The following is a 17,405-nucleotide window of genomic DNA, read 5'->3' as shown; positions in this document are numbered from 1 at the left end:
CGTAGATTGCCACTTCGTTCTCCACTTCTGGCTGCTCAAAATACCTTCTTGGATTCGTGGTATGTTTTATTAAGTTCAGGGCCAATTCGAAAGTCCTCTCTTGTAAGCTTCGGACAATAGTTTCTCGTCTCAACTTCTGATTTTGACACATAACTCTCTTTTGGTATCTACTTGATTCAACAGGCTTCAATACTCTTAGTAGCTCCTTATCACCATTATTGCGCTCCCTAAGTCCTTGACTCTGCGATCTCTATTTCGGCATCGGGCATATAAATCTCTTCTTAATTCTCTTTTGTTTACCAGACTTCGGCATCTTTGGCGGCTCCTTATTGTCTCGTTACGTGTCCCGTATCTCATCGATACCACGTTGTAAATTGGCAATGGATTTAGTCCGACACTTCCACTCCACACTCTCATTCTCCAACTTAGAACTTTAACTCATCTAACATTTCCTCCTTCAAAATTAATGTCCAAGAATCCTTAGAAACTTCTTGCTTAGGGTGTCTACTACGACCTCACGATGTTGCATCAGCACACATCTCGAGTCCTCCAATAATACATCTTAGCCATTCCCTAAATGGTTCATTAGGCTTAAGTATTATAAGCATTGGCATAAAGATCAATCTTCTTTCTGTGACTCAGAGGCTTCCATCGTATTCTGGTATTTCATTCACACGGTGCACCTCATTTCATTTGTCTAGTCACGGGCGATACAATTGGCGAGGATTAAGGCTCTAAATTCCCTAGTAATGTCGTTGGTTAATTTTCATGTTCAAAAGTCTTGCTTTAAAGGATTGACACTCTAATAGTTGCATCCAAAAGTTATGCGTGACGCAAAATTCAATACGAGTTGATTTTTCAAAGAAATGTTATGTTTAAAGAGACGAACAAGTAACACGAACGGTGTTCACAAGGAATCAAAAGAAAGTCTTGCATACAGTTAGCCGGAGTTGTACAGAACTAATGGAATGCACAAGAAAAGAAACCTAGTTGCATCTCAGTGGGGAAGTTCGAATCAAAGCTTGAATAGAAATAATAAGACATATCGAATTGAATAGGTTCTAGTTGGCTTTAAAGGAATGTGAGTTTCTACAAGAGAGCAACTCCACGCACCGCAGGTTTCCAGGATTCAAAGATTATGTGATTATATTAGGATGAGTCCAGGCTTATTCCAAAAGAGGCAAGCTTTATACGAGTAAGGAATAAAATTAGAAGAACGATGAATTGGGCTTTTACAGGAAAAGATTCAAGATAGAGTTTTCAATGTATGCTATATGAGGAAAGTTAGATTAAGTCGTGAAGATTAGTTGGCACGCTCTCGCGAAGAAACACTTAGTTGGACGATTCTCTCTCCCAGTACTCCCTTCAACTCGATCCTGAGTTCTACTGATTATAATGATGTCTTCACTTGTGGTGCAATCAACACTGATCCGACTTTCAGCACTAAGTCTATCGCAAACTCACGTTCTCTCTAAGGTGGAAATTCTGGTACATTTTTAAGAATGGTCTCAAAAACTCTCTCGTATAGAAATTTGGTCTCACCTTTACTTGTCCCTTAATCCATTAGCAACTAAAGGTTGAATCCGCTCTATTCCTCTTCCTCGAAGCCTTAACGTCACTGGGTTTCAAACGGTAACTCCGCATAGCTATAGTTCCAATTCTTTAGGTATAATCCACCCTGCTTCCACTGTGTCATTCTGATTCTTATCCTTCAAGAACCTAGCCACTTCTCTAGGTTGGCTAAGTATCATTCCGTCTCAACAACTAATAGCCTTCGACCAACCATCGACTTGGGGTTTACGCTTATCAATGCTTGTTATGCATTACGAATGAATATCACATATTAATAATATGCAAGGAAGTTCGAAATTCAACTGGTATTTTATGGTTACCTCGGGTCTGAGAATCGGATTCAGCTGCATCCCGGCGTTTCTTATGTGGACAGTCTCGAGCTATATGCCCTGGCTTCCCGCACTTGTAGCATACACCTAGCCCGGCCCTATGCGGCTCGTCTGGAGCAGTCTCTCCATAGCCTTCCTGTAGCATTGCCCATTTTATGGAGTAATCTTCTGTGAATTGGCTCTTCTTAACCAATTCAGTGAAATTCGTTAGCTTTTGTGGATACACGTAGTTAAAGATATCTCTCCTAAGTCCTTTCTCATACTGAGCACACATCCACTCCTCATAGTCGGCTGGATTTCCTTGACAAACTTTTGAGAAGCGGCACAGGTTATCGAATTCACGAGTATAGTCAGCAACAGACATATTCTTTTGCTTCAGCTACGTTAACTCCAACTCCTTTGCTGTGCGAAGTGCATGCAAGAAATATTTCCCATAAAATTCTGTCTTGAATCTACTCTAAGGGACATCTATTAACTCCACCTGCAAGGTATGACATAACTCCTGCCACCAATTATGAGCATCTCCTTTCAACATGTAGGTCACTATTTCCACCGACTGTACTTCAGGAATGTGCTAAGTGTACAAAAACCTCTCCACGTCTCGAAACCACCAATCAACCTCCAACGCATTGGCACTTCCATTAAACTGAGGTGAACCACTCTTGACGAAATCAGTAAGGGTCATAGACCTATACTATTGACCTACGTTGCTTGCACCAACACCCGAGCTTCCATCTCGGTCCTTGCATCGGTTCGGTCCTAAGATTTTCCCTCCGGTTACCTCGCTCGGATCTGCGAGACGACATTTGGTCCCTGTTCACACCAAATAATTGATATTAAGGTGATCAGTCTCAATATCTCAAGTTTAGTTCTTAAGAGTCCCAAATGCATGCTCACAAACATGTATGCTACACATATCAGTTAGATATCCTAATAGCATATAGACACATACACAAAGATTGCACAAAAGCATAATCAGTCCGTCATCAGGCTCTATAGGAACGAACTACTCTGATACCATAATGTAACACCCTACTACACAGAGTTTTATGCTTAAGTCGTAGAACAGAGGTTGTGTGGTGTTACGGACCTCTAATCATAAAATATTTACATATAATAGTGGAAAGATATAATATACTAGGAGCCTTGAAAAATGGGTAAAATAAAATCGCAACATAAAAAGCGCAACATTCAGGAAACAGAATTACTTGCGTTCTAAGAAACCTAAAGGTTATAGATATGAATAAGCGAAAAAGTGAATAGAGAGCCAAGAATACAGCATAAATAGCTCCCGACTCAGCCTGCGAAGCCAAGGCTGACCGGAGAATATATACATACATATACAGGTATCCCAAAATACTCAAAATACAAAAATAAGACCCTAACTCTCCTTCAACTTCTATGAGGAACAAAATAATCAAGTTTCTTGGAGAGCAAGCTAAGTACATATGTACATATATATATACAAACTAAAAACCCAAAATAACCCAGGGACTACTCCGCTTCAGGAATCCAGACGCCTAGCGAGGAGCCTCTCGACCTGCATCTGAAAACAACAACACAGTATGGGGTGAGAACTGGAGGTTCTTAGCATGGTAAAGGTGCCATGCGTATAATATATAAGGTCCTGGGAATGCCAGAGGCAATCCTAGAACTCAAACATACAGTTATAAAACTTAAACTCTAAGAAGATGCCATAAAAGGGGTAGGTGACCTAAGTATCCTAAACTTTCTTACTTTAAACCTAACATTAACACCTAACCAATCCACCCTTCCTCCGCTCCTCCATCACCCATGATTCAGCAGAGACAAGCAACCAAACAATTTCATGCACTAGTAGGAAACAGATAGTGCAAGTAATAAATATAACAGGTAGCATTATATATTTTCAGTTAGGCAATCCCAAGTAATGCATAGCAGACAAAACAAACAAATGCACATGATGTATGCCTGCCCTATGACTGATGAGGCTCATCTGTCGGTTATCCAGCCAACCCGACAAGTCCAAAAACCTTAGACGATCCCTCGTCAGGCATCCCATGAGTCTATGCATAGATTTCTCATTCATTCATCATTCATACAATCATTCATTCATTTAACACTCAATGGGGGATGTCCATTCTAGGGAATTTATACGTGCCCGGTCACCCTTACGACGTAGGGTTAACAGAGTATCAAGTTTCAACCTGGAAACACATGGTGGCAAGCCACGATTCTGTTACCCAGGGAAACTCGTATCTCAGATATCATTAATTCATACGCCGTTTAACATTCATAATCATTATATAATCATTCATCTTAACCATGGCATCATAACTTCATTTAATATCTACCTCTTTTTCTTATAACTCCTCATGTTTTCCATTTTCTTCATTCCCAAGTTACCTTATTTTCCTAGCTTCAACTAGCTACTGTACTTAGTACTATACCTTATGTCTAAAAGGATGAAAATGGAGGTTTAGAAGTCAAAAATATGGTTTAAAACACAAAAATCTAGTTTTGCAAGAAGCAGGGGCCACGCGTGCGCGTGGTAGTATGAAAAGGTAGCACGCCTGCGCATACCCTTTACCATGCGTACGCGTGGTCATGCATGTTGGCTCATCACGCGCACGCATGGGCTACTCGCGCAGGCACAGTTTAAAATTCCACACCACACGTACGTGTGGGCGTCCGTTGTTCAAATAAAATAACACAGTTTACCGAGAAAGCTGCATAACACACCTGCATAATACATAACACACACCTAAACTTCCAGCGTTCATAACTTTTGCTACAAAATTCCGTTTTTCACAAAGTTTATACCGTTCAAAAGCTTACAAAACCATCTTTGAGTTAAAACAAATTCCATTTCCAACCAAAATTTGAGGCTCTAGTTATGAACCGCCGAATTTCGGCCGAAAACTAATTTTTCAAAAAAACTTCAAACCTCATTTTCTACCAAACAATTCCCATGCCATTAATTACCAACCTGCACTATCCAACACAAATGATATCCTTCTTCATTAGCACACCAACCACAATCACAATTATGCTTCATACCAATCAATAAAACTCATACATTCCCCAAAATCCACCATTCATACTATAAGCTACCCTTTAGAATTTATTTTCTTATATTCCTCAATTCATTAACAACAATCCATCAATCATCCTTAACCAATCAACCAATAACAAACCACAATAATTCATCATCATACATTAGCAACATCACTAATTCATCATTATTAATTCCAATAAACTCATATTCATTAATTCCAACACCAACATCCACAAAGCACTAAGCCATTCACATATTCAAACATTCATTCCTATCCTACGGTCATCTCGCCTAAGTTTTCACAAATTATTACATATTAAATGCGCGAAACCTAAACCATACCTTGACTGATCACAACGTTTGGTCCAAGGCAGCCACACTAGTCACACACACAGCCCTACAAGCTTGAGAAATCAATCAAAACCTTAGTACTAATCTTCCACCAAGCCACCAAGTGTCCACAATTCAATTCTAATGCATATATATATATATATATACTTAATTCACACTTATTACACATGTATACCTCATATTCAGCATTCACATAATAAAATCAAGAATTGGCTAAGGTTTAGGTGATTCTTACCGCACCCACGCACATAGCAACTCAAACCCGATAAGCTCCGCAAGATAAATCAAACCTAGAACACCGAATTCGACATAATCTTATTACAATGGCTCAATTTCAAGAATCAAAAGGGGGTAGAGAATCTGAGATGAAATAGTGGATTACCCGTGAAATTAATCCGATAGAAACGTAGAGCTCGACGCACTGGACGCATGGCTGCGAACGGTGTGGCGATTGGAGCTCTCCTCTCCCCCTTGCTGTCTTCAGCGTGTTTTAATGTTGAATGGGGTAAGGAGATGCTTCTGCCCATTTAAGTTATGGGTCCGGTTGGACCCACGGGCCTGGTTTGGGCCCAGTTCAACCAGTTCGGCCAATCCGGTCCAATTTTGGGCCAAATTTTTCGAAATTAGTGTCAGAATTCTCATTTTGAAGAGCTGTAACCTATTTAAATATTAGATTTATATTTTTAATTTTTTAATTAAAATTCAATTTATTAACTAATTATTTACTAATTTTAGCGGGGTTTACATCAAACTTGTGAGATTGGAACTTATTTGCAGAAATTGAAGGTTGGGATCAATTTTTGAAAGCGGAGGTTGATAGCTTGTAGTGCGGGGGATGCTTGAGGTACTCCGGATTTATTGGGGAATCAGCCAAGGTATGGTTTTGGTATCTCGTAACTAAAATATAATGTATCGTGAAAACGTAGGTTAGTTGATCGTAAGATAGAATTTGAATTATTGATGATGTTAATGATTGAGATTAGTTAATTCGTATGATGGTTAGTAATTTTGAGGTGGGGATTGATGCCATTATGAATGATGTGTTAAATCTTGTATATGAGGTTGGAAAATGATGATAATAATGTATATGGTGTTGAATTAAAGGTGGAATGGTTGAGTTGGTTGTTATTTGGCATGAGAAAGTTGTGGTTGGTGAAATAACATATTCTTGTGGAGTTTGATGGTATATATATATATATATATATATATATATATATATATATAAGTTGATGATGTTGTTTGATGTTGTCTTTGTGTGAAATTATTGAGCAAACTGATAAGAATTGTGAATTGATGTGTTGTGGAATAAATGAGGAGTGTTGAGGTAGGGCTGAGCTTGGTTGAGGCAGTTTTGGTAAGTTTAAAAGGGGGTTGAGTTGATAAGTTTTGAAAGTTGAGGTTTGGCATTTTTATAAAAACTCTTATTTTTGGCCAACTTTGGTGGAGCATAACCTGGCCTCCAGACCTCCGAATTTTATCAAACTTAACTTGAAAGAAAATTTGGTCCGAGAGATTTACACCGTTTTAAAAATAGAGGAAAATAATTTAAAATAAAAATGTTATGCGCGTCCGAAATTCGGTGTGCATAATAGAAATTATGGACTTAGTAGCTTTTTGAGATTTCTACTAAGCATGCGTACGCAAGGAATACACACGACGCAAGCATTCCATGCGAGTTGAAAACTCGTGTACGTGAGCCAAGGGAGTCGCGTACGCGACCGTCCATTTTTAGCCGTGTGTGTACGCACGGCAGGGGTGTGCATATGCACAGCCTCTGTTTTCTGAAATATGAATTTTTTATATTTTTAAACCATTCTTCTAGCTTTCAAAACCTTTATAACTCTCATTTAAAGCCTGGTAGTTGGTTTTTAGGCTATGAAGTATGGGTAAACTCATTGGATGAATTAATTTGATGTTGAGGGAGGTTGTAAAGTGAAGATTTGTTATTGAAGGGTGCTGGAAAAGTTGAATGTGAGAATAATGATAATTGATTTTGAATGAACATGATAATGAAAATATGATTAAGATTGTTGATGATGAGTATGTTGAGTTTTCTCTCTGTTGTAAGCTGTGTCGGGCACTATATCCCATGAGTGTGTCGGGCACTATATCCTAAGAGCGTAGCGGGAGCTATATCCCAAGAGTATGGGAGAACCTTACCCTGGAAAGTGTGCCGGACACTATATCTCATGAGTGTGACGGGCATTATATCACGAGAGCATGGCGGGCGCTATATCCCAAGAGTGTGAGAACACTTTATCCCAGGAAATGCGACGGGCACTATATCCCATGAGTGTGACGTGCACTATATCCTGAGAGTGTGACAGGCACTATATCCTAAGAGTGTGGAGGGATGTCAGAGAGACGGTATCCGGGTGTGTCGGGTTCTGGCAAGATAACCGACACGTGAGCTCATGGCCAGTAGGAAAGGCATGCATCATATGCATCTGTTTGTCTTGTTTGAGTTTGCATTAGTTGGGTTTGCCTTTGTGAAATTACTATACTAACTTGCTATATGATTTTCTTGTCGTACCTGTATTCTACTTGTGTTTGCTTTGTCTGTGTGATTCTTCTGGTGTTTCAGAGGATTGGAGGAAAGGCGATGATTTTTAAGGATTAAGTTAGAATTGAGATAAAGTTAGAACCCTTTAGATACCTTGCCTTATTTTATGATCTTAAATGTTGGTTTTAAGTTTGAATTTATTGTCGAAAGTTCTAGGATTGCCTTCGGCTTTCCCAAGACATTATATGTTTGTTATGTGGGCACTGTTACCAAGCTGAGAACCTCTGGTTCTCACCCCATACATATTTTGTGATTTTCAGATGCAAGTCAGGCGGTATCTAGCTGAGGCATTCTTGAAGTTCTGAAGCAAAGAATTCTAGTCTCTTGGGTTTCTATTTTGGGTTTTGATATATGTGTAGATACTTCATATCTCCAATGTATATATTATGTTTAACCCCTCTTAGAGGTTGATTTGGAGAAGTAGGTTCCGTAAACAGTCTTTTGGGTCATTTTTGGGATTCCAGTGTGTGTGTGTGTGTGTGTATATATATATATATGTTTACATGCTCTGTCCGGTTTTAACTTCACAAGTCGGGTCAGGAGCCCTATTATCTGTATCTTGGAACTCTTCTTTTATATATCTATGTTTTGTTTTACTCTTATTTCTTTCCGGTTTACGCTTATCGGTTACGCGAGTGATGCGCTTATCTGTTTAACGCCTTGCTTTAAACTTTCCTTCAAAGGCTCCTAGATAAAATTTTCTTTCTCTTATATTATATATAAGATTTTACAAATAGAGGTCGTAGCGCCTCGCCACCTCTGTTTTACATCCTAGGTGTAAAGCTCTGTGTGATAGGGTGTTATAGGCACAACCGCCGCAAATCTATGTAAGGTTTTTTAAAAAAATTGCAACGATTTTGAACCGCCGCAATTTCATACATGGGCTTATAAAAAACTGACTAATTACAATAGTTTAGGCCATTTTTCTTTATTATAACCTATTCTCTTTACAAATTTTTTTATTAAAGGATCAAATGTTTTATTTGTCATTTCAATGTAAGAGGAGAATACCTTCTATAGCAACCATACACTTCTTTTCTAGACAAACCGCACATGGATCTAGACATGGTGCTCATTCATTTGTCTTCCATCCACATTCTCTGTTATGCATAAACACCAAAAGAAGGTAGATTAGTATTGGTAAGTCATAGAATATACAAAGTTTGAGGCCTAGATAAGTAGCTTAACACAATCAAGTGGATAAAATTCAATGTTAAACTTTTGCAGTATTCTCAAGACTAATGTTTACTCTCAGAAATGTACATGTAAAATAAAAATGTCTACATTGGTTGAATCTCCCATGTTTAGTTAGGATAGTTCTATGAACACATACCTAGCAATTTTGACAATGCTCATAAGTGGAAGAGAGAGATATGGTGAAGGAAGAACTTCTAAGTTCTTTGATGGAGGTTCTTTTAAGATGTCCTCAAGCCATTTTCTATTCCATGAACAAGCAACCATCAAGGGGGTCCATCTATTAAATAATTGGCAGAAGAAATTAGAGACAGGTTTAACTGATTTTTATTACAATTATCAGAAGAGATCAAAGGAATGTTGATAATATAATACATGAAGTGTAACACTAATTGAAAGAAGAGAAGGCACTAGCAAATCCAAATTATATGGATAATACCATGATGATGAATTGATGATGGCTGCATTTAAACTATGATGATATAAGCAATGAACATATTTCAAGTACTACCATACACCACAGTGGAGCTAGACAAGACTAATACTAATTACTTGAAGTATAAGTTTACAAAAAAGACCATCTGAAAACTCAGAAACTCTGATCCTCTGGATTCAGTAATATCATAATAAGTTAAAGATAAATTTTTGGTCAAAAGCAAGGTGATCTAACAATTTAACTTGTTATCCCTAATAATTTTCATAATAAGTTAGAAGACAAAGGGTAGGAGTAAGATAAATTCATTGAACATCAAAAGTAACAAGAGACTTGCTGATGAATACCCATTTGCATTTTGAGGATTCAGATTAGCCCCTTTGGCAATCAGAAACCGAAATAAACAAATAATACACAAATTAAGAAGGCAATTGAACTTCAATTTGACATCACCAATGAAGTTAAAAAGAAATAACTTATTTTTACTAGAAATCTTTCAATTAAAAGGAAATAGAAACACACTTGACAGCATTGTGCATTTCCACCACATGCAAAATAATGGAGGGGAGTGCTCCCAGAACCTGATAGTAAGGAGACAAAAGTTAATGGTGGCAAAGCAATATATCGTACAACTTTCTAAACATCTTTTAGGCTACATTACTATAGCAGAATTAGGAATATCAAGGTTAATAACCTGATTGAATTTTAGAAACAAAGATGAGTGATGCAGGAATATAGAAACAATCAACAAAGAGTAGTACTAGAAAATTTAATCCACTATTCTAAGTTGCTAACTTTCCGAAGCAAATATTTGAAATCACTTTATCACATTAATTCAAAAACTTAAAATAATTACCAATTAAGTCAATTGTAGTTCCATCTTCCATAGTAACTTCAGAGACAGAAGGTCCCAATTCTAAGAGCAAATGCACACTTTTAGCATGCCCATTCAATGCTGCCATATGCAGAGCAGCGATGTCTCCATCAGAAGTTCTGTTAATTACCTCATGAAGACCACTTTGTATACAAAAATTTAAATACAAAATCAACCACGGTGCAACAGTTTATAATGCATGATTGCAAAAGGAATCAGGGAAAAGATAGGTACTTGTAATCAAATTCTAAGGTCAACTTGCAATCATCTAACTTCAATAATTTCCAAAAGTCAGAGATGCTTGGTATATAATCCGTGAGGAGGAGCCGAATGCATCTGGTATGACCATTCAAGGCAGCCAAGTGGAGTGCGGTACGTCCGTTTAGATAGTCTGCTTTATGAATCTGTAGTCCAATTTAATAACCATTTTCTCACATCTGAATTCAAATTAAGTTCTAACTCATTGTAAATCAAATATTAAAACATAAAAAATGGATGGTAGCAAGGATCATACATTGGCTTTAAAAAAATCAAGGTCTGAACTACCTCCCAGTGACCATGTTGACAAGTTGCATTAATGCAGTCTGTTAACCATATAATGTGACCAAAAGAAATTGATCTTTCAATAGAAGAAATATAATACTACTTATAACATAAAGTATACGCTAGATTGAATTGTGATTTATCATGTACCTGACTGCGATAGTTCCTAAGATTGATATCAACTCCAAACTCAAGCAAGAGATATACTATTTACATCAATCCAAAAAAACTCAGTTCATATTACCTTACCCTTCTATAACCCCACCTCAAAAACACAAATCAAGTAAATATGGAGTTAGTGGATAACCCTCTATAACCCTCTATAATCCCTCTACATTACAAAGCACACACATAATTTCACTTTCACACCTGGTAACATTGTCCAAAGTTACAATATGTTATTATAAAAATCCAAAGAACAAAAGCATACTTAAACCATTTAAATTTTAGTAATAAAAATAGATAGGATTATGTTTAAAGAATTGCCTGAATTGATTAATACCATCTTATTTAACATGCATGCTGAACTGAGATCCTTGAAAATTGACATGGGTGGACCTAAGTTAATTATATCTTTGCTAGTAAACTCAAAACATTGAGCTATAACGTGTTTGAAGGTTACAAAAGGCTTAGAGAAGGGGGGTTGAATCTATGGCCTACCTTTTGCTTTAATGGATCAAGCCTTTAATATCAAACTTTCACTTAAAATCTGTTTGAACTGTGCAGCAGAAATTTTATGAGACAATTCTATATTGTCTCATAAATATAAAAAAACATAACTTAGAGAAAGAGAAGAAGAATAACACAGGCATGTATCCTGGTTCGGTTGCCTTATGAAATGCAACCTACATCCAGTCTTCACCACAATATTGGTAGAATTTCTACTATAGTTAAAGTATTACATACACCAATTTCTCATGATTCACTCAATCCTTTCTCTCTCAAGTTCTTATCTAACTTGACTTGGTTATTCTAATACCTAACTCTTCACTCTAAGTGCTAACTCAACTTAGAAAGGGGTACCTCATAAGTACAAGATACAAGACATATGAAACAACCTAAAGAAATCTGAAATCACTCTAGGCTTTTCTCTCAAGTGTTTTACTCAGCCTTTTTCATTCATAGGCTTTTTCTTGATTTCTCCCTTTCAGCCTTTTACTTCTCAAGAAATTACAGAAAGATATACATTGAAAATAAAATACAAACTATAAAACATAAAGGAAATTGATGCATTAACAACCTTTGTTGCTATAAATTGAATCGGATTCAACTAACTTTGATTGAGTTCTTTATCTTGGCAGAATGCTTCTTTAACATAGAAAATACTATCGAAAATTGATGAACTCTTTACAGAGAAGCTCTTCAAACAAACTCAAGTTCTGGTTCTTTCTCCTTGTCTTTCAAAAATGAAAACATTTTCTTTTTGTACCTCTTGCCAAGTTGCTGTTTGGATTTCTCCTTAGTCAACTCATCGATCCTTGAGCCTCTGATGCTTGTCAACTCACTTTCTTCAATAAACCCCCACATTAGGGATTTCAAAACATGTTCTTTTTCTTGACCGAAGACTTCAGATCAGTAGGGAAAAAGTTGTTCAGTGGTAAACCCAAATCCAAACCCTTGAGATAGTGCTTTGTCCCCAAGAAACAATTTTAGCCTTTAATTCACAGCAGTGATTATCAGAAAATACTTTCTTCATTTATCCCAAATCGGAGTTGTAGAAAATTGGAGAAGGAGTAAAGAAACTAAATTGCATGCAAATAGAAATAAATCACCTTTATCCTCTGACTTAGCTTAGATTACTTTGGTTAGGGTGATTAGACATTTGCTTTTGAATTTTACCTTTCTCTTTCTTTCTTCTCTGGTGAAATGAGCAAGATGAACGAAGCTCGCTCTCTCTCTCTCTCTCTCTCTCTCTCTCTCTCTCTCTCTCTCTCTCTCTCTCTCTCTCTCTCTCTCTCTGACCGAAGCAAACATGTGAGTATTGGCTTTGGAAGCCTTCAGCTTGGTGGAATCTTATTGGACTTGGGTTGGATATTTTTCATTCAGCCCATCTGTTTTCTTTTTTTAATTTCTTCGGGATTTTAGAGTTATAAAACCCATCAACATTCTTGTTTTTGTTTCGTTCCATGGGGGTTGCTGCTTCTCTGATTTTGGCATGCAACACTTAATAAAAAATGATAAAAACTAATTGGGTATTTAACCCAATAAAATAATATTTGTCATCATCAATTTAAAATTAGTTATATACATAACTCAACAATCTCCCCATTGATGACAAACATAATTGTGAAATTGATCAAAGGGATTGAATTTTAATAAGGTTAAGGTACTTCCCTTTAGGTGATGTTACTTGCTTTTGAATTGCTCCCCCTTTCCTTTCCAAATGTTGCTCCCCCTGAATTTGTGCTCTTCGTTTGTTTATTGTTTACATATTCACATAGGGAACACAACAATATACTATATACAATTTGTTGTCCATGGATGAAGCATTCAGCAAGATTTTTAAACAATTTCAACAGCTCATGAAATAGAGCAAAAAAATGTACAAAAAATAGCAAGACCAGTCATCCCCAAAACATAACAAAACAGAGCAACAAAAATGAGCATACAAACATAAAATTAGCATACAAACATAATGCTAATACTACTCCCCCTTTTGTCATCAAGGGAGGAAATGCAACCAACTTCCAATCCTGTAGCAAACAGTTAAGATATAGTCCATATAATTAGAAAAGTAAAAAACAAAATTAACAGTTGTTAATCAGTTTACAGTCATCCGAGACAACTAGGAAGTCCAAACACAAAATACAATTGTTCTATGAGACAATTTTCAAAATAAAACAGCATAGAAATTAGCAATAGAAGAGGTATCTTTAGGCATCCAAACCATCCTCATCATCAGAATCAGCATGATCTTCAGGGTCAGTGGCCATGGTTTCATCCTCTTGGAGATTGTCAATAAACTTCATGAAAACTGTCACTCTATCTCTGGATTTTTTAAGTTTTCATGCTTGGCAGCAAATTTCTTCTGTTATTTGTTCATTGCAATTAGATGGTTGGATTGAGATACAAATTCCTGAACTACATCTTTTACCACTCCATATAAGAGTGATTTGTGTCCAATGGAAGCTGAAGTCCCAGAGGCAGATGGAGGAGAGGGTTCGTCTGGTTCATAGTTGGTCCCTTTTTCTGTTGTTTCACTGAACCACCTCCTTTTAGATATGAATGTCTATTTTTATATGTCTCATTTGACAAGACAATACCAAAATGTTAAAAAATATAGGTTAAGAACATGCCATAAGGAAGAGCTTTATCTTTTTCACTTCTAATGCAGTCAAACATATACCTTACCATTAAATATGCAAAAGAGATTTCAGTTTTTGTGAGAATAGCATACAAAATCAAAGTATCACAGAAGGACACTGACGTTAGGATTTTTGCCAGTAAAGAATGTCATAAAAACAGTCGCGTTGTAGATATAGTCTCTACACCGACAAAAATCCCTTCGTACAAACGTTTTGGGTGTCACAAGTAACAAACCCCTTTAAAAATTGTTAACCAAGTATTCAAACCTCGAGTCGTCTTCTCAAGGAACTGCGAGGAGGTATGTTCTTATTATTGGCTATAAAGGTTGTAATCGGGGTTTAGAAGATGAGAAGAAAGTAATTTAATTGACAAGTAAAGTAAATGGCAATTAAAATAAATAAATACTATAAAGCAGACTTTTGGCAAGGTAAGAGAAGTTGGAGGTCCAACGTAGTTATCTCTCTCAACTATAATGAAAGTTAAATCTAAACTCCACTTGGTCAACCTTTACTAGGGCAAAGGAAAGTCAAGGGACTAATTAAATTGACCTTTGAATCCTATTTATTTCCTAAGAAAAGGTTGGGATTACTTAAGTTCAGCTCAATTAGCAAGATAACGATTATCAATTATGTTGAGTTTAATAACTGTTGAGTTACTGAATTCTTAACCAGGACCAAAAGGGAAAAAAGTAAAATTGCTGGAATAATAAAAATGTCCTTAGATGGGAAGCAATGGTAACTTAAATCAAAGAGAACAATCATAAACTGAAAATACCTCAATTATCATTAATTCAAATAACAGTCTGTAACATAGAAGAATTCATAGATTCAATTATAAAGGTAAATAGCCAACTCAGATATTGAAATAAATAAATAAAGTAAAAGGGAAGTTTAAAGCAAAGAAATATAAAACCTGGATTGAGAGTCACTCTTAAAGCGAGAAGAAATCCTAAATCCTAAGAGAGAGAGGAGAAGATCTCCCTCTCAACTAAATCTAAATCATTGAAAAATAAAATATGCGAGCTCCCTTTGAATGGGTGCATTCCCACACTTTATAACCTCTGGTCTATGCTGTCTGTACTTGGATCTGGGCCAAAAAGGGCTTCAGAAATCGCTGGGGGCGTATTCTGTAAATTCTGATACGTGGCCTCTGTACGTGTCCGCGTGGGTCACGCGGTCGCGTCATTCGGAGCTTTTCCTTGCCACGCGGTCGCGTCAGTCACGCGTCCACGTCGTATGCGTTCTGCTTATGTCGCGCGGTCGCGTCAGTCATGCGGCCGCGTCGCTGCATCTTCGCTTCTGGCACGCGATCACGTCGTCCATGCAATCGCGTGAATACCAGTTTCCTTTAAAGCTCCGTTTTGCTTTCTCCTTCCATTTTTGTATGTTTTCTTTTCCATCCTTTAAGTCATTCTGCCTTAGAAAATCTGAAACTACGCAACACACTAATCACGGCATCGAATGGAAATAAAGGTAATTAAAATAATTAATTTTTAAAGCTTAGAAAAACATGTTTTTCACAATATGACATAATAAGGAAGGGAAAGTAAAACCATGCAGTTAATATGAATAAGTAGGTGGAAGATTGAATAAATCACTCAAATTAAGCACAAAAGAACTCATGAAATATGGGTTTATCAGACACCCATTGATATGAGCCACTCTGAGGAAGGATGATATGGTTCACTATGCAATGCAACTGAGCACGAGTGTAACCAAGAGCTTTGTGAGTTGGAGTGATGCCATCAATCAAAGAGATGTGTTCACACACATAGTGGGAGGTCATGAAATGTGATTTGTATGCAAAAAGATCAACGGAAGGCTCTTTAACTGATTTTAGAGGGATGCGAGGGTTACCTCTTTGAGGATGAGTAGGAGCAGACTTAGGCTTAGGACGAGAAGGTTTAGGCACAAGTTCCTCAGCAGCAGGGCGCTTCTCTTTCGAGGTGCTTGGCTTGGATGGAGCACTTGGTAGTGCTATCGGCTTGGAAGAAGAAGGAAACCTTGAAGTGTTTTTCATTTGAGCCATAGGGTCTATGCGAGGAAGAGAGGTAGGAAGAGATGAAGAAGGTGTAAAAGTCTGATCTTTGGAGCGAGTAGAGGGTCTAGGTTTCTCTGGAAGTTTGAGGATTTTTACCCTTGGACTCTTTTGGATCACGATTTTCTTCCTCATTTGAGTGAACCCAGGTTTCGAATGAAACAAAACACTAATGGTAGTGGGAAAGAACCGAAGAGGTGGTGGAAGGAGTTATGAAGAAAGAAGTTTGGTAACTGCACCAAGAAAGAAGGTTTCTTGAAACATGCAACTGCATCACTTATGACTAGACCTTGAAAAGACTTGACATCACGAAAAAGGTGATTTGATTTTATTAACAAATAAAACAAAACATATTTAAAAGAAACTTTTTCACTAAAAGACAAAGCACAAAATATCACATGGATAATGTAACACTCATTGGACCCAGAGATGGTAGTGTTTAAGGAAATCTATTGGACCAACGTAACTCTAAACTGAAGGGTTGGCCCAAAAGATTTAAATAGTGCAAATGAGCCCAGAAAAAGATGTTCAGAGAGATGGTTCTTCATTTTCCTAGAATTGTCTCATCCATACCTGAGAGACAAAAACTTCAACAAATACATCAGCAATGCGCAAATAATGAATCATGACTTAAAATCCCTAGATTAGTCCTAAGCTTGCAAAATCTGTCTTCAGATAGAGGTTTGGTGAAAATATCTGCTAATTGATCTTCTGATTTAACAAATTGAATGCTAATATTTCCTTTTTAAACATGTTCTCTTATTGAGTGAAGTCTCACCTCAAAATATTTAGTTCTAGAGTGTAAGATTGAATTTTTGGAAATATTTATGGCACTCATATTGTCACATAGCAAGAGAATATTCTTAGCATTTAATTTATAATCAGCAAGTTGGGTTTTCAACTAAATAAGCTGAGAGCAACATGAACAAGCAGTGATATACTCAGCCTCTGCAGTGGATAATGCCACTGTGGACTGCTTCTTACTTGACCAGACATTTAGAGACTTCCTAAGAAAGTAGCATATGCCTGATGTACTCCTTCTATATACTCTATCTCCAGCAAATTCTGCATCACAATAACCAATTGCAGAAAACTCAGCAATCTTAGGGTACCATAAACCAAAATTGAATGTGCCATGAACATATCTAATAATTCTTTTAACTGCT

The 17,405-nt window shown here is 37.0% G+C and overlaps 1 pseudogene; it reads right to left on the bottom strand.

Moving 5' to 3' along the window:
• Positions 1-2,475: 2,475 nt before the first annotated feature.
• LOC107640891 (E3 ubiquitin-protein ligase XBAT32-like) lies at positions 2,476-16,374 on the bottom strand (annotated as a pseudogene).
• Positions 16,375-17,405: the final 1,031 nt, after the last annotated feature.

The sequence above is a fragment of the Arachis ipaensis genome, chromosome B5, assembly GCF_059453495.1.
Source record: "Arachis ipaensis isolate K30076 ecotype BB chromosome B5, ASM5945349v1, whole genome shotgun sequence".
Taxonomy (NCBI): Eukaryota; Viridiplantae; Streptophyta; class Magnoliopsida; order Fabales; family Fabaceae; genus Arachis; species Arachis ipaensis.
This window is presented reverse-complemented; position numbering and strand designations above follow the sequence as displayed.